Raw genomic sequence first — 24,618 nt, 5'->3', positions numbered from 1 at the left:
GTAAACAAGGTGAATGCAGGAGCCAACGTTTCGACAAGTGGACTTGTCTCCTTCAAGGCTCAATCACTCAAAGGCCTTGAGGCTCAAGGCTCAATCACTCAAAGGCCTTGAAGAAGACAAGTACACTTGTCGAAACGTTGGCTCCTGCATTCACCTTGTTCACGTTTTGCTCATCGTGAAGATTTTAAAGGAAATTCATAATTTTTATGACTGTCGGAGCCTGCAGTCTGTCCTGTTTCCTTCTCCTAAATTGTGCAAAAATAATAATCTAGTCCTGAATCTTGCTGACACCAAAGTAATCACTTTCACACGCAAAATAGCAAACATTTCTTTTTCTTATTCGGTATAGATTCTGCATCATTCTCTAAACTTTGTGAGATCAATGATCTCGGGTACTTCTTTTGATACAACTTTACACATACCTGCCTACACAAAGCGCCTTGCAATGTGGGGTGCGCTCATGCGCTCTCTTGCCTGTTTGCAGACTATCGAGGCAATTCAATTCCCCTGCGCCATTCCTCAAATTGTACGCAACAATCTGCCTTCCTCAACTTGAATAATCGTCGGTCGTCTGGAATGGTATTTGTAGATCCAACAGTGACATTATAGATCAGGTTCAAAAAGAGTTCATAAGCATCACCGCTTTGCTTACACGGACACTGGAACTTGTTCTAGCAGTGCTGGATTATGATCATTGCCGTTACTTCGCTGCCGACCTAATCGCGCTGACCGTTTGCTTCTTTTCAAACGTCTTCACGGTATCCTCACCTGCCCCAAGCTCCTCAGTCGTATCATTCTTCGTATTCCGCACATGATCACCAGAGAACATGGATATTTCTGTGTTCTTCTTTCTATTCCACTTCTCCCTTCCCCCATCGCAGGTTAGCCAACCGGACTCTTGACTGGTTAACATATCCCTGCTTTCCTTTTATCTCTCTCTCTTTCTCTCTCCGCCTGTCCTCACCAACACTCTAACGTCTACAGAATACTAAGTCCTTTTCACGATCTCGATATTTTTCATAACTCACTGTCATTGTTATTTTTCGAGATTTCCGTTGTTGCGTCGTAATTTCACGCATTTTTCAACTCCCCTTCGTCTCCGTTTTATTTTGTCTTTACCTTGCGCTTTGTTGTATGTGTGCTCTTTTTTTCAAGTTTGTTCTTCATATTAATTTATTTATATTCCCCTGCTGATTTTTGTTTTTTCGTTTCTTTTAGTGTATGCGTGCGCCACCACTCCGCCCTTAGGGTTGTTCCCGGGCGCGGTAAATAAATGATTGCTTGATTATTGAATATATGTAGGAAAATAAGTTAAGGAAATAGGAAAAAGAACACTATGACAGAAGCCATGCGCGAACCAGTCATGCTCGTCATCAATTTTTTTCTTTGCTTGTACGCTGCAGCACGGCACCTGATAAATAAACGTTTGCATAATGTTTGGTGCACAAGACGTGAGAGAAACCGGTCGGTTGGAAACAAACTGGATGGCCTTTCCTTGGATGCAGCGGTGGCACCGTCAAACCAGTGAGAGAGACCTCTGAATGTCGCTGGTATTCCACACTCTGTTAATTGAGTTAGCGCAAGCACATGCCCTAGTCGTTAACTCGGGAATTTACGTAACATTTCGCTGGAGATCAAACCAGGCATGATGTCGTGCACATTGTGCAATCCAGCCACTCAGGCTGGGTTGCAGCAACCTTGCAATGAGCAGCGTATCCATTTACTGCAGATGAGCAGGTTCAGGACTGGGGACGCGGCCGTGGATCTCCGAAGTGCGTAGAATACATCGGTTACTCGTCGAGCTGTTGAGAACAGATTAAATACGTCCGACCAGCAAGACCGCCATCATACTTGAAAACATACGGCTCAAAGAGAGCGCCGCAGCTTTCGTGTATGCTGGTGTGTTGCTTACTTCGGTGCGTCGAATGTAGTTTTCTATACTCAGCAACGCCCTTGTGGAGCCGCAAAATGCTTTCACCATCACCGTGCTTTTATTAATAACGGACAATAGGTGATCGTGTGTGTCTTCTTACCAGAGATCCCTTCGTTGTGTTGCCTTAAGGAAACAAGAGGCCCTATAGCGTAAAACTATTCCAATATGTTTTATTCCAATCTCCTGACGTCAAATTTGCGTAACCACCGACGCAAGCAACGGGTGGTAACCCGCAGGGTTGTCTGAACAGACCAATCAAACGCTCTCCTCGTTCATAGGAGGTCACTTTTGTTTGCTTGAAAAACGAATAACATTGCCTACACTGAGCGGCTTGTCGTATCTAATTGGCTGACAAGAGGTGAGGAGAACGCTCAAGAGGAGAGGGATTCACTGGGGCAGAGCCAGTGCACTGAAAATAGATAACCGGATGAAGAGGGTGGTGCCGGCGTCTGCGATTGGTCCGCATTCACTTACTTAGCTTGCGGTGGCTGGTCGAAAATTGCAGCGGCTTGCAACGGAAACATAAGAATGACGCTAAAACGGATCCTCAGCAAAGAAGAGTTGGCCGAATGAGGTCGTAAACGTGCAGGAAGTGCTCGAAAACGTTACGCGGACACGCAAGAAGTTTTATTATACGCAAATAAACCCATGCTCTCCGGCAGGTGCGAGTAGCCAGCGTCTCAGCGATCGGCGGCAGTCATCTCTTATTCAGCATCTTTCATTCCTTTCGGAACGGGGCAGCCTGTGGCCATTCAGAAGAAAATTCAGTTTTGTTCGGCATATCAATGCATTTTTAATGAATACTGTTACGACTTTGGACCGCTGCCACCACTATTACGACTTTGAGGTGGTCCCGTAGCGCTCGTCACCCGTTTCGTGACAGAGCGTTGGTAGCGAAGACTCCCCAAGTAACCACGGATATCCGTGGGACGTCCACCATAAGTCCCAACGTCCATCCATCCGGATATCCAACACGGACGTCCGTGGGACGTACAGGAGAAGTCCATATCCTGTTTGGATGTCCGAAGGACATCCCACCGGGATGTCCATGGGACATCCCATTTTGAACGTCCGCTGGGTGTCCATAAATAGGCATGCCCAGGATATACACTAGTGATTTATATATAAACTAGCATAAATATATTGCCGGAAATTTTAGTTTGTTCATATTATATTTGTTTATTTTTGTTCTCTATCGGACACAGTTCATTCTTTTTTCAAAGCAAAATAAATATATTTTCAACTTGATATCAATTCTGCCCACTTTAACATCGCAGTATTAAAATACGATTTTTTTTTCTATCGGTGGGTCATACAAACAATTTGTAGTTTGCTTTAAAAAAAATGCTTGTGGATGACTAGCAGAATATATAAGCGCCCATTTGAAGCCACTTATTCGACCTAGAGCCAAGCACTCAAGTTATCCCTCATTAGGAAAAGTTCCTGATCATAGAGTTTTGGTCCTGACCTCCGAACATGTAGGTTCAGGTTTATCATTGAAACAGGAAGTAAAACACGTTGTTAGGCTAGTTGGTGCATTGTATTAAGAAAAAAAACCAGCAAAAAAAAGACGGACACAGGAAACATACACAAGACAGGCCTCTTCCAGCCTCTTTCCTGTCTTCTCGTATGTTTCCTGTGTGCGCCTGTTTTTGGCTGGTTTCTTAAAACAGGAAGTTGTCTGCAGTGTTCAATTGTGCATACAATAATATCATTATAGGTAACAAAAACAAATCTCAAAGGCTACGCTTTTGGTGGCTGCGTGCGTTGAAAGCGATTACGAAAGCTATAATGCGTCAGAGCCGCCATGCATTGACAGTAATCTCAAAGGCTATGTTTTTCTGGCGCCGACAGCTTTAGCAGAAACTAAAAACTCGAAAATCAGATACCTAATATTCCCAGAATAAGTAAATATTTCACTGTGTAATAATAGAATATTTTAAAAACCTATTTATGTTTGCGTAGATGCACGTGGAAGTGTTACAACCTTGGCAAAGCAGAACGCTGCAGTCATCCAACCCAATCCAAGCTCTAGCCATCGTCGCCACGCCATTTTTCATTCTGCGATCGTTTTAAGGGCAGCGGAGCAGCGTTTGTCACCTTCCGTGCCTGCCGAAGTCTCCTACTCAGCTACCAAGGTATGACAGCTACATCGATTTCTTTTTTAATTCGTTTGGGTATTGAAATGTGTTTTCTTCACAGGTGCCAGGATGCCTAGACTGCGGGAGAAGCCGCACGCGCGAAAAAGAGCGTCGCTGGAAACAAAGACGATATTCGAGGACTTCGGATCTCGCACCGGCAGCCAGCAGTCAACAGCTCGAGAATTCGCAAGTCTAGAACTGTGCAGTGGCGCGCATACCCCGCACGCATGCATTAACATGTGCGTTCGGGCTGTCCCTGCAAACATTTGTACGCCTTGTGATGCTGGTCGCTGCACCGAGGCGACATCGGAAGTTCAGGACGGTGGTTGTGACAGTACGCGCACTAAGGACAATGTGCCTTGCTTCCCTGATGGATATACTCTACGTGATGCTTCGGATGGTTCGCTTCGCTGTGAGAACGGAACAGGATCCCTTAGGAGAGGTGTACGCACAAGTCAATGCTGGTTTTCTGGTAAGCAGGACCCCGGAGTCTACATTTGCTTTAGCTACCGCGGACTCTTCATCGGCGCCCTTTGATTCTCCTGGCAAACAGCTTCTCCTGGCTAATGCGCTCATGATCAGAGCTGTAGCCGTCAGTAGCGGCAAGATCGCCTGCTGATCTCTACGAAAATAAAAAGCTCCTTTTAAAAAAGTGAAGAATATATTAGTTGTTTTTATCTACAAGTTTGTTCAATATCGTGAGAATATGGTCACTACGGCCACGGCGAAGACATTGTAAACGAGAGTACGCATTCGATGGCCAAGTGAGTTTTAATAATTGTAAGAACGCACTACGCCACGAGAAAGAGCTATTGTTTAAAGAAAGTGAAGAATATATTGATTGTTCTTCACTAATAGTTCGTTTAGCCACGTCAGAATGTGGAGACATTGGGAACGAGAGTACGCATTTGACGGCAAGTTGACTTACGAGAACGCACTACAGCCACCGTAGCACTACGTCGCGAATAACATTTAAGCTGCAATACCATTAAGCATGTCCGTGTGGCACCCCGCGAATGACATTAAAGTTTAAGGCATTAGCCAGTTAATGTCATTTTTTGTGCCCGTGTCGCAGAGTGCTAGTGAAGTGATGTAGTCAAGATTAATTCCTTCATGTCATTTCTGTTGCTTTCGCTGCTTAATAATGCTAATTGATGTGTTATTGCTCTTTCTTTTTATTCCATGCTGCAAACTCAAATGTCAAAGCAGGGTGGGCAATAAGTATTTTTGTTCTGCTGTTCTCTACCTTGTTGTGCTATTGAAATTGCAAGTTTTCTTCTTTATCCGTGTATTTATTTGTTCTTTGAACAGTACGCATATATCTGCTTATTGGTCTTTTTATGTATATGTATAAGGTGACAATAAACGTTTAATTGTATTTGGAAGTTGGTGTAAGTTCATTTCTCGTTTATTTAAAACAAGAATGCATTCAAGCATTAGACCAATGTAATGTATATAATGGTCCGGTGCTTGAATGTGTCCCGGCCACTATTGTCGCTTCAAGGCATGTGTATATCTGGAATATCCCCGGGAAGACACACACAAACACACACACACACACACACACACACACATATATATATATATATATATATATATATATATATATATATATATATATATCCTGAACGTCCCCTGAATGTCCATGCTGGATGTCCGCGTCGGACGTACTACGGATGCCAAAGCGATTACCTTTGGATTTCCCAGGGACGTCCCTCGGACGTACGTCGGACATTCATGGATATCCCACGGACATCCCGAATATCCAGAAAGGACGTCCGTCGGACGTCGCCCGGATATCCGTGGTTACTTGGGTCCGAGTCAGGCGTCGGTGAGAATAACGAAAGGAATTTTATACACTATATACAGGCCATTATACAGGACAAGATCGGATCGGCTCTGGGGCCGAGAGCTCACAGCAAACGCGACTGTTCCCGCACGGCGACGTCCGGCGAGACTGCAACGCGTGACACATCTCACTCCAGTCGAGAGCGGCACTCAGCTCCAGGTGGGTCGGCGGATCCGGTTTTCCAGGCGGCGGCGTCGGGCCTTATAATGCCCCGAGAAACCATTGTCACTCAAACCGCCCAATACAAAGCCAGCACTCGACGGTCGTCCGAGAGGTCCAACCAGCGACCGCGCTGGCCACCCGGTTCAAGGTTGGCGCGCGCGGTGACCTCCAGGCAAAAGGAGGTACGGCGCCAGGCTGTCTGGCACTTGGTTGCACGTTTGGACATGTCGCTCGCCGATGCTTCTCCTCAGGACACCGCTGCCTGACAGCTCAGCATCTTGACTTGTCAAGGGAGAATTAGGGCGCTGTGCCTTTCGGTGCAGCCCTGGGTTTGTCCAAAGGGCGTTCGCAGGATAAATTCTGCATCTTGTAGATTCGGAATCCAGGCTTGTGGTAATGGCACAACAGTTCACGCTACTTTGACGCGATGAGTTTTCGCGGTTTTGTGACGTAGCGTAACAGGCAGGAAAAGTGAGTGCAGCCCGAAAATTTTTGACCAATAGCCGGGGGCTAATGGCAAAAAGGCATCGAATCAGAAATAATTATTTTTGTTTTGTTCTGTCAAATTATGCATAATCAGTGTGTACACGTCATATCAGGTGGGGAGCTATCGCGGTTTGCGTGACGTCGCGTGACAGACAGGTGAAGTGGGGGTGGTGCAAAAGAGTTTTTGACCAATCGCGGAGGGCTTAGCAGAAATGGAATATAAAAGTTCGGAATAGTTTTACGTTATAGCGCCCAAGTTTTTAAGTAAGAAATTGATGCAATGCGCTCAGTTGCTCAAAAACTTGACTTGGGAATTTCAATTTGCAGAGAGGCGGCCTCAGTTGCTAAAGCAGAACGATTTAGCAGCTACTCCAGTACAAAATCATCCGCTCTAGATAATAATAATAATAATAATAATAATAATAATAATAATAATAATAATAATAATAATAAAACCTTTACTGCCAATAGTAAAATCAGTACATTCATACAGGCCTGCCAAAGCCTTTGAAGGCTTGAGCGGCAGCGCCTGGCAGGCAGAAAAACCGCACACGCGCTACATTAATAGACCAGTTATAAGCAGCGAACTCAAGTATAGAACACCAATAAAGGTTATTAGAATTTATACAGTGTCTATGAAAAGAATTTTCATTGAGCATAATGAAACACAGAAGTACAGCAATGCGTGTGAACAAAAATTACCATGAGATAATGCATAACCATATACTAGACTGACCGTCATGGTGCAAAGGAATTGCACAATCACATGCACGAACACAAGCAGTAACGGTAAATAAACGGAACAAGTACGCCTTTACGAACAGATACGCCTAAGCAGTCTCTTTAACTTATATTTCGTTTTTGCACAGAAGGTGCTGTGCGGTAGTTTATTGAAGTAGGTGGGCACAAAATGGGCCCGAGCTCTAGTGCCGTACTTTGTGGAACAACGTGGCCTCCAAAAGGGGTCTCTGGGCCTTAAGCATCGGGAAGCTGTGTACGGAACTAGGAATTGACTGGACCAGAAGTGTTTTAAAACAACCGTTTGCATTAAAAGATCGTTGAAATTCGGCATCGAAAGTACTTTGAGACGGTATGTTTCAGCATTCAGGCTCAGATCATAAGATATGTTTTTTAAGAGGGAGTACAGTATCGCATTTATTCTGTTGTGCCAGCGGACAGCACAGTGCCCGTAAATTGTTATTCCATGCCGGAGTATACTGTAGCCTAAAGCATGTGTTATTGTTTTCCTTACTGATAAGGGCATGTAGTATCTTATATTGTACAGTAGACAGGATACGGCGCGAAGTTTTTTACAAACGTAAGCAAGGTGGCTGTTCCAAGAAAGGTCGCTGTCAAGATATAAACCAAGATATTTTACAACAGATGAGTAGTGTAATCGTCTACAAGAACAAGCTGAACAATCTGAAGAATGAAAAACAAGAGTATAGTCAAGGGCTACCTTCCTTAAAGGATTATGGAAGCAGATTAATTGCGTCTTAGATACATCTATAGTAATTAGGTTGTTTCGAAACCAATCCATAGCTTTTGTGGCAGCAGACTGTAAAGAAGCAATCGCATCATAGTAGCTGTGGGCAGAAGTTACGATCATCGTATCATCGGCGTATTGAAAAGAGAAACGGGTATCACGCTAGAGAGGTCATTTACAAAAATATTAAATAATGACGGGCTGAGCATAGATCCCTGCGGAACTCCAGCATTAATAATGGAGAATGCACTATGAACTTGCCCAACTGAGATGACCTGACACCTACCCCGAAGGAAATTTGCTAACAACGACCAGAAAGCACCCCGAAATCCTAACAAGAAAAGATTATTTAACAGCAGACCATGATGAACACTGTCAAAAGCCTTGCTACAATCAAGAAGGAGCGCACAAGCAACTTTATTATTATCGAAAACTATATTCAACTGATCGGATGAATCTTCCAGAAGTGTTTGAGTGCTTTTGCCGGGTCGGAAACCACACTGATGTGGCGACAAAATGCCGTGGGCGTCCAGAAAGCTTGTCATTGTGAACAATAAGTGTTTTTCAAGTATTTGAGTGATAGAAGGCAGAATTGAAATGGGGCGATAATTTTCAATTTTATTACGCGCACCGCTTTTATAAAGAGGTGTAACTATTGCTGTTTTCAGTTTTACAGGAATTTCACCACTTGAAATTATGCGATTAAATAGTGCTAGCAAAACCTTTTGGATGTATTCATATGTTCTGCGCAACTCATTAATGGAAATGCCGTCACTTCCAGGAGATTTATTAAATTTTAAATTGAATACAATCGATCTTAGCTCTTCCTGAGAAATTGAAGGCAGATATGCCGATTCACAAATGCTGTGACGCAAAGTGCACAAATCTACCTGTAAGTTAGTGTTTCTCATTACACGAGAGAAGTGATTATTAAACTCATCAGAAATATTCTGTCTGCCGCTGAATAAACTGGAAGGAAAATAATTCATTATATCAGCTCGCGTATTAGTGCCTCTAAAGCTGTTAATTAACGACCATGTTTTCTTACTACTGTAACTAGCGGCTTTAAATTTGTCTCGAAAATGTATTCGCTTTGCGGAGCGGATTACGGCAGTAACTTTATTTCTGAGCTGCTTAAATTGAGCCCATAGGTCTGCTTAATTCGGGCACGCTTGCATTGGGCCCACAGTAAGTCTTTTTCTTTTATTGCAGCGAGTATGTCAGACGACATCCCCTTGTTATCCAGGTTACGTTGTTTGATATGTATTGTTCGGGTAGCACTCTCTTTTAAGTTTTTGAACACTTCTACGAGTTTATCATATATGGCAGCAGGAGACTCTATTGCTAAAATAGATTTCCAGTCATAGTGAGCCACCAGATTATCAAATATTTCCGGATCAAGCATTGAAATTAGTTTTTTGGAATCTGTGGCTGTTGTCGCAGTATCTGGATAACTCATTGAGCCGCAAATGAAATAATGGTCAGCAAGTTTAATTTCTACAATTGCGGATTTTATGGCTAGATTTTGAGCGCGAACAATAACGTGATGAATGTAGGACACAGCGAGCTTACCTGCCGAAAATTCCTCACGAGTCGCTTGATAAATGACGCATACCAAGCCCCATTTGGAAAGGCTATCGAGGTAATCTGGGACCAAGCCTACAGTAGGACGCAAAAGGTCAATATTGATATCACCTATGATACACACGTGCTCTTCGAGCGATCAGGTTGACAATGTGGAATCGAGTTCGGAGAAGAAAAGCCACGCATTAAAACTAGGAGGTTGGTAAACCGATAGCAGAATCACCGAAAAAACAGGTGTGCTCAAGCGCAGTGATATCACTTCAGCCTGGGAAAAGGAAAAAGTTGACTGTGAAGCTGCCAGTCTGTTACTTATAAAAACTGCGATGCCTCCTTTTTTTCTGCTTGGACGCGTGTACGAGAAGGCTTGGAAACCCGGCAATGAATACTGTGGGATGCTCTCGGAAGAAATCTTAATTTCAGTAAGTACAAAAACATCGGAGGTTAGGTGAGATGATGAAATGATGGCATGAAACTGATTCCAATGTTTCCGAAGGCTGCGAATGTTCACATGCGCAACTTTGAAACATCTGGTGGAGGCATCAGAAAAAAAAAAAAACTATTTACATCCGCAAAGTCAGTGCATTTCATACTCTCTATGCCAGCCATGTCTAGGCAATCATATCCAAATCCGAGAATTTTTCAACTCGAATGAAAGGTGCTCCCTCAGATTTTCTCGCCAGAACCTTTCCGTTTCTCGTCCACACGAACTTATGTCCATTTTCCTTTCCTTTGGAGCGGGCCAACCGGAAGAGCTCCCGGTTCAACCGCGTCAAGTTTTCGTTGAAGAACAGACGAGGAAACTTCTCCGGCTGAGCAAGATCCGCGAGACCCTTCCGAGCACGAAACCATTTTTCTTTCACTGAAGCGTTCTGTATTTGCACAAGGATAGGAGGGCTAGAGCTAAATTTATTCCCGGTCGGTAAACGGTGTCTCCTGCAAATTTCATCTTCCTGGAAGCTCCTTAGGCGCAGTTGTCCAGCTAAGTCGCACATGAAGGACTTCAAGTCTTCACCAGGTTTCAAAGGGAGGCAATGGATTTCAAAATTGCAACGTCTGCCATATTGATCAAGTTCATTTATTCGCATCGTTGTTTGGCCTAGAATTTCAGCCTGACGGGCGACTGTACCGGAAAGTGACTCCACTTGAGCCCGTAGCTGAGACACTTCGGTTTGATAAGTAGTCACAGTGGAGAGCATAGAATCATATTTTTCAGAAAGGAAAGCGATTGAGGCTTGAATGCCGGTCACCGTATCAGCCATCTTTTCACAAGTTGCCTTGAAAGAGAGCAGTTCCTGAACCTTTACCATGAGCGTCTGAACAGTGCTAGTTAGTTGGTCAAGTTTGGTATTAATAATCGAAAAGTGGGGGCTGAGTGAGCCATCGCTATGAATGGAACCAGTATCAGAGCTACATGTCTGACACGTCTATGTTTCACGTTTAAAAGTGGACATTTTGGTGTAAACACTGTCTGTTATCCCGGAACAGTGTTTCCCTAAATGTAAACTTGCTTTGCAACCTGAACATACAAGGAACTTGCCCTCTACCGGCTTGTCGCATACCGAACACACAGAAGACATTGCAGTGCGCTGCAGTCAGCGGCAAAACAGCCAAATGTGTACGTACTAAAGGCAGTTTAAGTTTAAGATGGCGTTTAACGTCCCAAGCCGACAGGCTATGGCAGACGGCGTATAGCGAAGTGGTCTGGAATAATTTTGGCTATTCCGGGTTGTGTAACATGCACCCAAAGAACGGTACGCGACCGGATTTTTTTTTTCGCATTTCGCCTGCATATATGAATGCAGCCTCTGCGGCCGTAAATAGAACCGGCGACTTCGTGTTCAGCCGCACAAAGCCGCGTCGCGTCGCGACTGCTGGGGAGTCGTTCGTATTCAGAACGACGTAGTAATTTCAACAGTCATTCTACTTTGTGGGGAAAAGCTGCCGATATCGTGCCTATAGTGGAGATATCCATTTGTGAAATATCTTTCCGCAAGCATTATTTGCCATTGTTTGCCATTATTTGCCCATTTGAATGCTAATGAAGTGTCTCCCCAAGGAGCTGATGGCGTGTGCATACGCAGATATCATCTTTAGTGGACGCGAACTGAGGGAGCGGATCGCTGAACAACGCAGTGCTAAACTACTTTGGTGTCGCTTCTTATAGACTGGCTTCGGCTGCACAAGAATTCGAGGAAAACCCCACCGCTACTAGCCTCGCCATCCGAGAACAACCGTAGACACAAGTTTGGAAAAGCATGGAAATATTGTATTTATTTTCAAATACTGTTGGCCGTCTTGGCCGTAATAAGGTCGGTACAGCAAGTTTACACATAGCGTAAAAAATGTACACACCTTACAAACGTAAATAGGGTATGAAGCAATGAATGTTGGAAATACAATGCATTAACCACCAAACCACACACTAAGAAAAAAAAGAGTATCCCTTACTCTTTTCGAAGAGTCTGGACTCGTCACGTATACGACTCACTTTGTGGGAGACACCCGAACTCTCTTTTGGCAGAGAGTCCCGAGACTATCTGTGCTCAATACAAGGTGTTCGCGTGACTCCGCACACAATAGTCATGCATACTCTGTTGTAATAGTCGCCTATACCCTCTCAAAAGGGTTACAAGACTAGTGCTGAGGGAGTCCGTTAACAATTCTAAATGAGTCGAACGACTCAAGATAAAGTGTCACGTGAACACTGCAAGAATGATTCAGGTAACTTTTCTAGATGAGTCTGATGACTCCAGCATGTGTGTCAAGTTACCCTTAGTGCGTGGTGCTGGCCTCTTGCAAATAAAGTAAGGTAACTAATCTATGTAAGTCGTTTCACTCTTGGATGGCAGTGTCGAGCCGCTTTTCAAGATGTGTCAACAACTCTTGCTGTAAGTACACACGACTACGGCTAGTTCTCAAGAAGACTACTATGAAAAGACAACATAGGATAACAAAGAATCCACAGTAAACTTGACAAAAAGCACATGGCAGGTTAGCAAGAAAAAGTTAATATTTCATCAATCTTTGTTACTGTCTTCTGGAAAATTCAAATGTGTAAGTCAGCACAAAATCACCATGAAAGCAAGACAGTTCTCTTTACCATTAAACTGGCATCAATAGCCAACTAAGCAAAACAGTCTTAAATAAATATCCAATATGTAGCCTGCAGCTGCATATGCATGACACTGCAATGCCACTCAGAACCATAATGAGACCCCAAAATATTATGTAGCTCATGTAGAAGGTTAATTCACAACCGCACAAGTCTCTTATAATATGTCAAAATATTCATAAGTGCAACCTATTTCCCTGTTCTAAAAGACTTAACTTACGACTTAACATTCTAAGCAAGTAAGCTACACATAACAAATAAGAGAGGCTGCACTTATGTACAAAGGAGACCCATATAATGAAGTGCAATAAAAACAATATTCCAACTTAGATTACATTATCTATGCATTATGCTATGCTTGCTGAAAACAACTGGTTGGCAATTGATAATCCAGTCTAATAGTAAAAACAGCTGTCTTACCTTATGGTACTCTTGTTGGCACTTTTTCCCACACAATTTGTGCATGTTAGCATGATGAAAATTGATCTGAAAAACACCACATTAAAAAGTTGTGCATCAATTTTATTCTGTCATACAACATGCAACAGTGTATAAAAACCTCATAACTGACAAAATTACAAAAATAAATACAGCAACACTTACACTGATCATTTATTTATGTTGAGAAGCATACTTTTGCAAGACTAAGTAAAATAGCTGACACAGACAATTTCACAGATAGAAATAACCGCTAATACAAAACTTTCCATAATGCAAACACGTTGACAAAATAAGTAGCACAGGGAGCTGTATTTTGTTACGGCAAAGATAGCGCATGAATGATGAGTACAAGAGAGGAAGCAGAACACATAAACAAACTATACCCAGCTGCATGCACGCAGCTGTAACAATACACATAGTGCACAAAGATCCAAAAGAAACAAAGAGGAAGATGTGAGGAAGGCTTCTTTTACTCATCACATGTCATCCTGTAAGAGCACATTATGCACTGGCTGTAATCTATCCTCAGGACATACATGAATAAGTTACTTTAGGTGCCACATTTATAAATCACTCATACAATGTTCTTGTGATTTTCCTTATTCCAATCTTTAGCTTAGCAAGCATGACTGAGTTACGTAAAGCCTCCCTACGGCTTGGCACATATACACAAAGAAGTGTTTCGATAAACACTGGAGGTCACGGACGGATGACGGACACATACCTCTTTTAATTCTTTTGTCTTTGTCATTATGATTACCTACCACAGTAGTCTTTTGTAGAGTGAAACACATCCAAATAACACACTGTGGGCAACCAAGTGTGAATACCTGTTCTCGATTTCTACCTTTCTCTGGTGTCCCGCTAAGGTAACAATGGCGCAAAGGATTGTCTTCCCAATGTATGCATTCCCATACAACAGGAGCAGATGATAAACCACATTAATGGTGCGTGAAATAAAGCATCTGTCCTTGACTTCCCACTACCGCTCCAATCTGGTGTGATCTTTTTTTTGCTTTGTATACACTAGTACAGGCGCTACGTAGTCCCCTTGGCACCCAAAGCAATTCTCACACCACAGCAGGATGTCAATTCTTTAAAAATTCTAAGCAGAACTCTCGTTATGGGGGACAATTGCGAACTTATATTTTTGCTTTGTATCTTAATTATGTTGTTGACCTTTAAATTTAGCCACTTTACTACTTTTCTGCAGACAGGCCATTGCACCAATGCTAGGTTTTGAAAACACCAGAGCAGGGTAGAAAGCAAGAAGAGATATTTATAATTTGGGTGCCCTCTCTGCATTACATGGATATGTTTCAATGAACGATAAGACTACTTGGTAGATAAACATATAAAAGATAAGAGAATGAAGCTCAAAGCCTACCAAATTAGTAACTGGGAATTTAATTTGCAAATTAAATTTCCTGATTCCCAGTGATGAAACAGTTTTGAGAATATGTGCGAAGGCAACCAGGCCACTCATTCTCACAAAGAAAACAAAATAAAAACAAGCAAGATTACAAGAACTTCGAACTTGCAACCTAAAGTAAGACACCTGACATGACTGATTTATGTATTTACTGAGCATAAATTACAGCTAGCACATAATCTGCTTGAACAAGATGACAAACAATGAGTTACTGTTGCTTTCTCTCTGGGGCATTTGGCTCTTCTGAACACATGCACATTGTATGGCACAGCTGCGTGGATGTAGCTGGGCATAGTTATGAGTCAGCATCACTCTGTTATTATGGCCCTTCACTATTATCGTTATAATTTATATTTGGCAAGCAGCCTAACTATCGGGTTGATCAGCTGTATTTTAAACAAAACATACTGACAGATTTCCGTTTCTAGCTAACATAAGGAGGCGGGTACATCCTTTCAGATTTCAAGAAACAGCTGTGCAACAGAAAGTCTACGATGACCAGTACCTTTATTATTAAGTGCCATGTACTAGATCTTTCTGCAATGAATACCTCTATTACCAAAAATTGTAGTCTGAAAAACTAATTGGAAAATATTTACAAAAGTGACAGATACTAGAACTAAATTACAATTGCAAATGTTTTCGTAAACAAGATCACAATAATTGAAGTTTTATTAATTTCAGCAAAATGGCTGACATCCTATTATTGAGGCTAGTCAGTGCTGAAGGTATTGCTAGTTTGTAGGAGTCCTCAGACTGACAGCTCTGAAATATTTATCGCCATACTTGGTGGAACATGCTTTGCTGTTGCAGATATTACTTAGCCACAAAACATTTTGTAAGCTTTATGGGACAATTCTGTGTGGAAGATAAACCTATCTGATCATGTCTTTTTGGGTTGTGTATCTCGGAACTGGTGCTAGTCTGAGTTCTTACAAACTAGACGTTATTGGGTACGGTAATTATAATGCCTGCCACTGCTATAAATTTCTGTTAGCGAAAATTGTCGCATTGTCATGAAGCAGTTATTTTCAATTTTTAGCGGCAGTCACTGCTGAAACACTCAGTACAAAGCACAAAACAAAGATATGGAGTCAAAATGTAAATGTCGAACAAAGTTATAGTCAATTCATTTCACAGAACTGTCTTTTTTTCTGTTAGTTTGCCAATCCCGATTGCACATACACAAACATTTTAGTATTGCACTTCTGGTAAATGCAGGAAATTTCAGTGTTTAACAGAAGCCCTTGGGAAGACAGCCCAGAGTCGCTTCAACAAAAAGACTTGCGTTCAATTTGCGTTTCTATGTTGTAGGTCACTATAGCAAGGGGCATGTTTTGCTGATTGAATATTACTCGAAACAGTCTTATTATTCGTACTAGAGGCTTGAAAAGAGAGCAAATTGTAGAGTTCTTCATGCAGATGTCATATATGTCATTAGTATTTCTTTAGCTGCTTCTTGAGTTATGTCCTACACAATGGGAAAATACACTGATCTTTGCGGGCACTTTCTTGTGTAAATTTTCACAAAAAGCAGTGTGCTGTAGCTACCTCAGCTCTTTGTAGACTGCAAAGTGCCGATATCTATTCAAAGAGCATGTAAAGTTACTAGAAGTATGCAAAATTAGTAGGCAGGCAGAGAGGCCTGCCTACTAATCTTGCATACTTCTCATGCTATTGTGAAAAAAAAACTATTGAATATACTTCAAAAACATTTTCTCACAATAGCATGAGAATAACCTTATGCACTTATAGTTGTCCTATACTTCAAAATTTGGCATACGTACTCTTCAAGATATGCAGAATGCTGATATCTAATTGAAATTGCAATCAGTAAAATTATTTAATGTGGCCTAATATATTTTTGCATAGTTCCAGTAATTGTACAAGCCGTTTGGATAGGTATCACCACTTTGCAGTATACGAGTAGCTAAATAAGATACAGCATGAAGCTATTTCTGAAAATTTTATACACAGGAAAGTGCCCACAAAAATATTTTGCCACTGTGTAGGACATAACTGAAAAACAGCAGCTACACAAAAATGACAATTCAAATCTAATAAAACACTTTATGAATGACAGTATATTCAAATCTCTAGTACAAATATATAAAAAAGTTGTTTCGAAGAGTTAATAAGGGGGTGTCAGTGTATTCTACCAAAGTGTTAGAAAATGCCTTCAGGCATACCATGGGGAGCTTTATAAATAGCACACGCACGCATCTGCCTAAAAAGTCCCATGCCCTGCTTGAATTCATTAGTCATTTTTGGATTCTGTTGTATGTCACCATTTGCATCCCTTAACATAGAGTGCACAAAACCAAAAACAGCCTATTACCGTATTTACTCACATAATGATTGCACTCGTGTAATGATCGCACTCCTAAATTTTGTCGTCAAAATTCGATTTTTTTTATTTCCCATGTAATGATTTCACCCCGAACTTGCCGCAGCGATGTGTCATGTGCCAAATCTAGCTAATAATGATCGCGCTTACCATCTGTCGACTGCTATGCAAACGACTCTTCAAGACAAACCAAGCAGTCTGCATGCAAAAAACTTTCTTAAGCAGATACCCCATTTCATTCCTTTCATCACTTTCCGCACTTCTACGACAAAAAAAAAAAGCTACAACCAAACTTTCCTTTATTATGTGTAGGCTTTATAATGGTTGTGGTCAACAAAAACAACAAAAAAAAAGGCGTCTTTCGATTCTTCTCATCTGCACTTGTGGGCACGCAACAAATCGCGAGCGGCAATGATTGCAGCCACGTTTACACTGATACGTTAGAAGTGTACCCTATTTATTCGCCGACGTTTGTAACGCAGCTAAGATATTCGCCCACCCTTAGCGGAAACGTGCCACATTAGGATAGTGGTGAAGACAAATGCCGCAGTTTCCGCAGCATGCCCATCATGTGTTCCTATGTCACTGGCAGCTAAGCGCACCCATCTGTTTCTGTCCCCTCAAAGTGGGCATGGCTATGTTATTGCCGCAAACTTGCCGATATTATTCATTACTAATATGGAAGAAACTGTTTGAATGCACTGTAATGTACTCACGAGAAGAAAAACGCATTCGGCGCGTTCGGCTTGCTCTGCCGGCCACCATTTTTTTTCGTGTCCTGCACTACATACAGCAGCAGCCGCCTATTTGTTGACCTGTTGTCATCCCGTAGTAAATGCCAGATAATATATTTTTTTCTTTTTGCGGGAAATTTAACCAGCGTAATGATCGCACCCCTGAATTTGAGTCAATTTTTTTTACAAAAATGCGATCATTATGCGAGTAAATAGGGTAACACACTGAATTTTTAGCCTGTAAAGGGGTTGTATACAAATGGGGGCAGCCAACTCTAGTGTGACAATAAACAAATATTTGTTCTCACAATATTGAAACCAGTCATAAAATATATCCTCACAAATTTGGAAATGAATAACCAAAGAACCTTGCTGATTGTCTTATTGGTGTCCTAAACAAGATCTTTTGGTGTTTATAATTCCTAGTTTAATTCACTTTCTCTAGTAAATGGGCTCTGACCTAGACTACTCAGTGTAGGAGACTAACCCAGACCTGGAAGCCAATATTTAAATCTTAAATAAAGACATTCATCCCACGAACACGTCACTGCTATGTCATCAGAAGCGTGCATCCATGGACATATAGTCTGTAAAATAATTTTTACATGATCTGTACTGTTACTCTTGCACTAATAAATTAGGAAATGCACTTGCTATTTAAAGCACTGCTGTAAACCTTTGTGTTTGAGAAATGCAATACTCAAAAGTGTAACACAACCAATGTGTGCATGAAACCTACGATGCCTTTGACATTCGTCAGTGTGGCAAATAAGCACTGAGAAATGCCAAGGGCATCATAGCTTTCTTGTTTGAAACCTTGTATGCGAGTACATTACTGGTATCTTTGCAGTGAAAGGAAGTCGCATTATTATCAGACTTATGAGGGGAGCTCATGTTTCTCTAGTTTAATATTTTCTTTTTTGTGCTCCTATATTCTTGACTTTTCCAAGAATAATGGGTGTTTGAAATATTTTTATTTTGAAATATTTTTAATGGGTTGAAATATTTTTCCTGCACAAGAGCCCACGTTAGGTTACATTTCTTGAACACTTTGCAGTGCTGTAGATTATCAAAAGAAAGAAAAAAAATGCTGTAAGTTTGAATTTTAGCCTTCTGTATAACAAGTATGAACCTATCAATTACATACACAAGTACGAAACAACTACGAAAAACTGGGCATAAAGACATACATTATAATACCAGGAATCGATGGTGAGAATTCTAATAGAAAGGAACCATTAAAAAATAGGCACTAAAGACACATATTAATTATAATAACACAAGTATTTGCTAAGAATTTGAAGAGACAAATACTAGAATGTCTCTTCAAATCCCTACACCCCAACATTCATCCATGGTTCGATGAGTGACCACAGTTGGTGATGCTGTTTGGATAAGTTGCAGCTGAGGTGCAGCTGTGAAATAGGTGGAACATGTAGAGGGGTCACCAAAGGTTGCACGCTGGTTGCACAGCAGGTTGCCTTGATCTCCGGACTCACTCGACACTCATGCGTTGAGCCTGGTTATACGCCGTTTGCAAAAAGGCCTGGCCCGAGTGTGTGGTACGGCTTTGGTAAAATTTCGAGGCAACCTGAAAAACATAGATCGATATCTATAAGCACCGCAATATTCTTCACCATAGGGCAAACCTGAAGTTTACCATCGGCACATAGCAGATAATGAAAACAGACACAAGCCACCAGACTTCAGGTATAAAAATGTGCAAAAGTGTAAATGAGTGTGAAGAGCTGCTTATAGGATGGAATGTTTCATTTTGTCTTTTGTAGATCAATAATAGTATCTTAACATAAAGTCAAGTTTACTTCGCCCTCCCTAAAAAAACTTAAATTATGAGGTTTTACTTGCTAAAACCACTTTCTGATCATGAGGCACGCCGTAGTGGAGGACTCCGGAAAGTTCGACCACCTGGGGTTCTTTAATGTGCACCTAAATCTAAGTACACGAGTGTTTTCGCATTTCGACCCTATCGAAACGCGGCCGCCATGGCCGGGGTTCGATCACGCGACCTCATGCTCAGCAGCCCAACACCATAGCCACTGAGCAACCACGGAGGGCATGGCCCTCCCTATTTGTGTAAGTAGGCTATTCCATGCGAGCTGTACCAACCTGGCACACGACCACTTGAAATTTTTTTTTGAAAAACTGGAGGCCCTTCAATATAGCGCAAATGTTAATTTCAAGAAATACTTAACTTAAAAAGTTTTTGTACTGGCGCAAGCACTAAGTGAGATTTTGTGTAATGCACCAATCTATGCATCATAAAAGGCATAGCAGAAAAATTGGTTCCTTCATTAAGGGGGCCAAATTTTTCAGGACAATAAAGAGAGGCCTTACACCAAAAATTGAACTGCTTATTAGCCACTGCTGTTTATTATGGGTCATTAAAAATGGACAAAATGGCCTATTAACTTTATTTTCATGAATCTGGCTCACAGCAAAAGCTGCAAATTTATGTAATCCACATATTTAGGAGTTGTGCTGCATGCAAAAACTGGTTTCAGGAACATAAATTATGCAGCAGTGCACAGAGATGAGGATGAACTAGCAAAAAAAGTCAGTTTTGGTGTGTTTATCGGCATACTTACTATTGAGGCAGTCCTAGTAAAGTTATGCCCACTACCATGTATGAGTGTACACTGTATTGTTTTTAGATTGCTAAAGCTTTATCAAAGCAGTTTTTTGTTAAGCAAGAAAAAAAATTGTACAAGTGGTCTCCTACTGGTTTGAAAATTTGCAGCGCGTTTCGTGTAATCCACATAGCCTTTTGGCGGCTAAGGCAAACTGCATGGACTTGAGCATCCCTGCACAGATAGCAGGGAGTCTGAACTGCTTTGAAGTTAACTCTTTCATTGCTGAGTGGCTACAAGCCATTTCACTCAATAAGTTGCCACTTAATCACATGTATTTACCTTAATCTTTCTGTCGGCTTCCAGCCTGCTTGGCATCATCACGAAGGCTGCCAACTCCCTAGTGGACGTAGTCAGGACACGGTGGTGGCAGGACGCAGTGGCAGGAGCCGCCAAAGGCTTCGAACTCTCTAGTGGACGTAGTCAGGACACAGTGGTGGTAGGATGCAGGGGCGGGAGCCACCAGAGTGTACCTGCAGCAAATTTGCACAAATGCTCTTAGTCCTACCATGTCACAATTTACAAGAAAAATTAAGCTGTCTGTGTAACATGGATACCAATACAAATAAATGTAAACAGTTAGGTCCTACAACACAACTAGAACATCGACAAAGAAGAAATGGTACTTATGCTTATGAAAATCCAAGCAATGAAAAAAAAAGAATGTGCATCCGATTTGTGCATGGAAGCTCAGTGGAAACCCGAGCGCATACCATCAAATGATCTGCTAGTCAACTGTAAGCCTCTTAAAATGTCATTGTATATTTTTTACACGCACTATGTTAAGCTGCATTAAAACAAGTTCAGCATCTCTAAATATAAGTAATCACGAAGCAATTCAATTAATGAATTCCAGTGGTTGATAATGCAACAAAGTGCATGCTCTGATGAAGCTGGCCAAACTGGGTAGTGACAAATAACAATGTGGTTCTCTACATCTTGTTTTTCTGGCTTTCGCTGTAGCATTAAAATACACAAGAAATTTCGCATTCCTGACATTTAACCCTGCTAATTTTTATTCCATAATGCATAATACTTCAGCAAGAGCAATAATGCTGTCTTTTAATCATAAACAGTAATAGAACAAGAAATTTTACTGGAGCTAATGTTTTGACAAGAAAACTTATCTCCTTCTCTTTGTCGAAACATTGGCTCCAGCGAATTGTTCTACGGCTCTTCATCATTTCAAGTCTCTGTCTTCCTGTGTACCTCTGTACTTTCAATGTTGTATCAATGAAATTGTAATAACGGAGAATTAGTAAATGTAGCTGATGAAGAATTTGGGCTTGTTGGTAGACAACGACAGAGTAACTGCGCAACATAGAGATACAGACAAAGGAGGCTTATGTGTGCCGTCTCCTCCAGCCATGTCTCTCCTTTGGACAATTACTCTATCTCGATGTAAAAGTATTACCCTTTGCACAATAATGCTGAAATGAATAAAGGCCAGGAAAGTGGACACAAAAATTACAACAAATAGCATCATATGCTAATGAGATATGCGAAAGTGCCTGCTACGATCTGTCTCACCCATAACGTGCTGGATAAGATGGCGCCTTCTGGATGTTGGCATTTCTTGAATACCTAAAATAAAGTACATTTCAAAATTACAAAAATACACAGAACAGCAGTAGCAGAGGAGATAATGCATTGATTAGTAAAAGAAAGTAAACTAATCTCTGATGCAGTGCAGACGAAATTTCCTTTATTAAATTAGTAGAATAATACACCACACTTCATTTCATTCAATGCTGTGAGCGTTTCTTGGTACAAGAAAGAAAGGTATTTCTGCATGAAAACAGTAATATAATCATAGCCTTCTACTTTTACAAAATACGCGACAGTGACTAAGCCAACTACAGCAGTATATACTTAAAATTGTTATATGCACATTACAATAGCCAAGACAGGATAAACTTGGGTTTATATGCAGATCACCAGGAGGTACCACTTTGCAATCAATTCATTTCTGCTTGCCAAATATCTGCACTAACATAAGACTACAAATAAAAAGACCCTCTTTTTCATAAAACACCGGACTCAAAATAGAAAATCCAGTAGGAATACGACAACTTCTGTGCATAACACAGCCAGGTTTTGTACGCCTAGTAGGATTTACTATATAAAGGTTGCAGCAAATTCATGCTTTTAAATATGAGTAATGCTATGTACACTACGGAGTGCGCCTACGGACCCCGTGGCGCCATCTAGGAAGAGCCTAGGGAAACACGTTTGTCACGTGACCGCACCTTGCCAATTTTGCGCGTAAAGCGCTGACGAGCGGGCCAGCGCTGCCCAGCAGACGTTCTTGTGCGCTGGCGAGCGGACCAGCGCTGCCCAGACGTTCTTGAGCGCGTTAGTCATGGAAATTGCTACAGGTGCGAGGTTCGATTCGTATGATGCATTTGACACTGCTCTGCGGCATTTCAAAGTGCAGACAAATACTTTATTTGTCAAGAAAACATCGAAGTCGATAGATGTTGTGAACGCTCATTTGTCACGCGAGGCAGTAAAACTGGACAGCAAGCTTCGATTTTCAAACGCCACTTTCACCTGCAAGCACGGGGGACGACACAGGACTAATGCCACCGGAGTTCGTCCTAACCAACGGTACGTATAGCGCGACGAGCTATGTTTCGCGTTTCTGCGTTCTCCCTAGCATCCACGCTGGCCACGTGTTGCGCGGGGCTCTTATTAGCATCCACGCTAGCGTAACCCTTCGGGCGGTTCTGCGTTCTCCCTAGCATCCACGCTAGCGTAACCCTTCGGGCGGTTCTGCGTTCTCCCTAGCATCCACGCTGGCCACGTGTTGCGCGGGGCTCTTATTAGCATCCACGCTAGCGTAACCCTTCGGGCGGTTCTGCGTTCTCCCTAGTATCCCTAGTCCTAACCAACGGTACGTATAGCGACGACCTATGTTCCGTATTTCTGCGTTCTCCCTAGCATCCACGCTGGCCACGTGTTTACCACCAATATTTACCACCATGAAAATAAAGATTACATAAAAAATAATAACATTATACATCGGCTTAGATTGTCAGCTAACGTGTTTTGTGTTTTCTACTTACAGCCAAATGCACATAAAAATTTTTCTGTTTCTGCGCTTTTAAAGCGCCGTGTCTGTTCGCTTGTGCATGCAGCCGCTTTACCGCTCTTAAGATATCTGTGCTGCCACATCGCCTGACACTGCCACACAGCGTTGTAGCGCTTTTATTAATCGCGGTAATATACCTAAAGCGCTAGTAAATCTTCAGAATACACAAGCTGTCTTTTCGACTACCTGTCTTCGCCAGCGAAAGTCACACTGGTGCTAGTATTGTATCTACACTTCAAGTTAATAATAATAATATATGGGGTTTTACGTGCCAAAACCACTTTCTGATTATGAGGCACGCCGTAGTGGGGTACTCCGGAAATTTTGACCACCTGGGGTTCTTTAACGTGCACCTAAATCTAAGTACACGAGTGTTTTCGCATTTCGCCCCCATCGAAATGCGGCCGCCGTGGCCGGGATTCGATCCCGCGACCTTGTGCTCAACACTTCAAGTTACGCAGTACTTGATATTATACGGATTTTTCGATGCGACAGGCCACTCGTCACCGGAGTCGTTAAGAACGGTGTTTCTCCTGGCAGTACAGCTTTGCAATAATTTCAGATGCTCTCCTGAGGCTTCCGTCTGCCAGTAGTATTTTCGCATACATACGCGCACGCATGCCCAAGAAACGTCTGAGAATTGCCAAGAGAAACGTGGCGCAAAATGTAGCCATACCGGAAGGGCCGAGTCCGCGCCGTTTGTAAACTCGGAACGAAAGCCGATATGCTTACCTGAGACGTTAAGAGAAATATGGCACAGGTCAGAGGTCCCCGCTGGTAGTGGTTCGTATTCATCGGGTCGTCTCTGTCCGTTGCGATGTCCCATATCACAATGAAAGATGCAGTGCAAACCGAAAGACGTAATCGGCGATACGCTGCTGCTGGCGGCGGTCCCCTCGACGCAATCACACAGCACGGACAGAAGCTCCCACCGTAACTTGCCGCAACGCTTGGTTGCAGTCGCCGCTAACGCAGCGATTTCAGAACCACTCAACGACAACGCACTTGCGCCACAGAACACCTATACAAACTTAGAGAAGGGAAACTGTACCTTCCACAGTGCTACGGAAATAAGCGTAGCGGTGGCGTCGTGAACTAAAGTATGTGACCACGGGTGGCGCTGTACAACAGGAAACCACAGGAAGCCGGGAAGCAGGGACAGGTAGGAG

At 42.2% G+C, this 24,618-nt stretch overlaps 1 protein-coding gene and 2 long non-coding RNA genes across 5 annotated transcripts in view; 2 read left to right on the top strand and 1 right to left on the bottom strand.

Moving 5' to 3' along the window:
• The window catches only part of LOC139049434 (uncharacterized), a 66,921-nt gene that overhangs the window by 13,958 nt on the left and 28,345 nt on the right, over positions 1–24,618 (top strand). The window lies entirely within an intron of this gene.
• Positions 3,872–5,459, top strand: LOC139055549 (uncharacterized). Its single transcript, XR_011511848.1, has 2 exons — positions 3,872–4,071; positions 4,136–5,459. It is a non-coding gene; the product is annotated as an uncharacterized lncRNA (long non-coding RNA).
• On the bottom strand, positions 13,255–24,364 carry LOC139049436 (uncharacterized). 3 transcript variants are annotated; one of them, XR_011508255.1, is made up of 4 exons: positions 24,182–24,364; positions 21,886–21,939; positions 20,638–20,828; positions 13,255–19,298 (listed from the first exon to the last, which is right to left on the bottom strand). It is a non-coding gene; the product is annotated as an uncharacterized lncRNA (long non-coding RNA). The 3 variants fall into 3 exon arrangements; XR_011508251.1 differs by lacking the exon at positions 24,182–24,364 and adding an exon at positions 22,252–22,508; XR_011508241.1 differs by lacking the exon at positions 24,182–24,364 and having other exon boundaries at positions 21,886–22,507.

The sequence above is a fragment of the Dermacentor albipictus genome, chromosome 1 (genome assembly GCF_038994185.2).
Source record: "Dermacentor albipictus isolate Rhodes 1998 colony chromosome 1, USDA_Dalb.pri_finalv2, whole genome shotgun sequence".
Classification (NCBI taxonomy): Eukaryota; Metazoa; Arthropoda; class Arachnida; order Ixodida; family Ixodidae; genus Dermacentor; species Dermacentor albipictus.
Note: the sequence above shows the minus strand (reverse complement) of the source record. Positions and strands in the feature narration are given on the sequence as shown.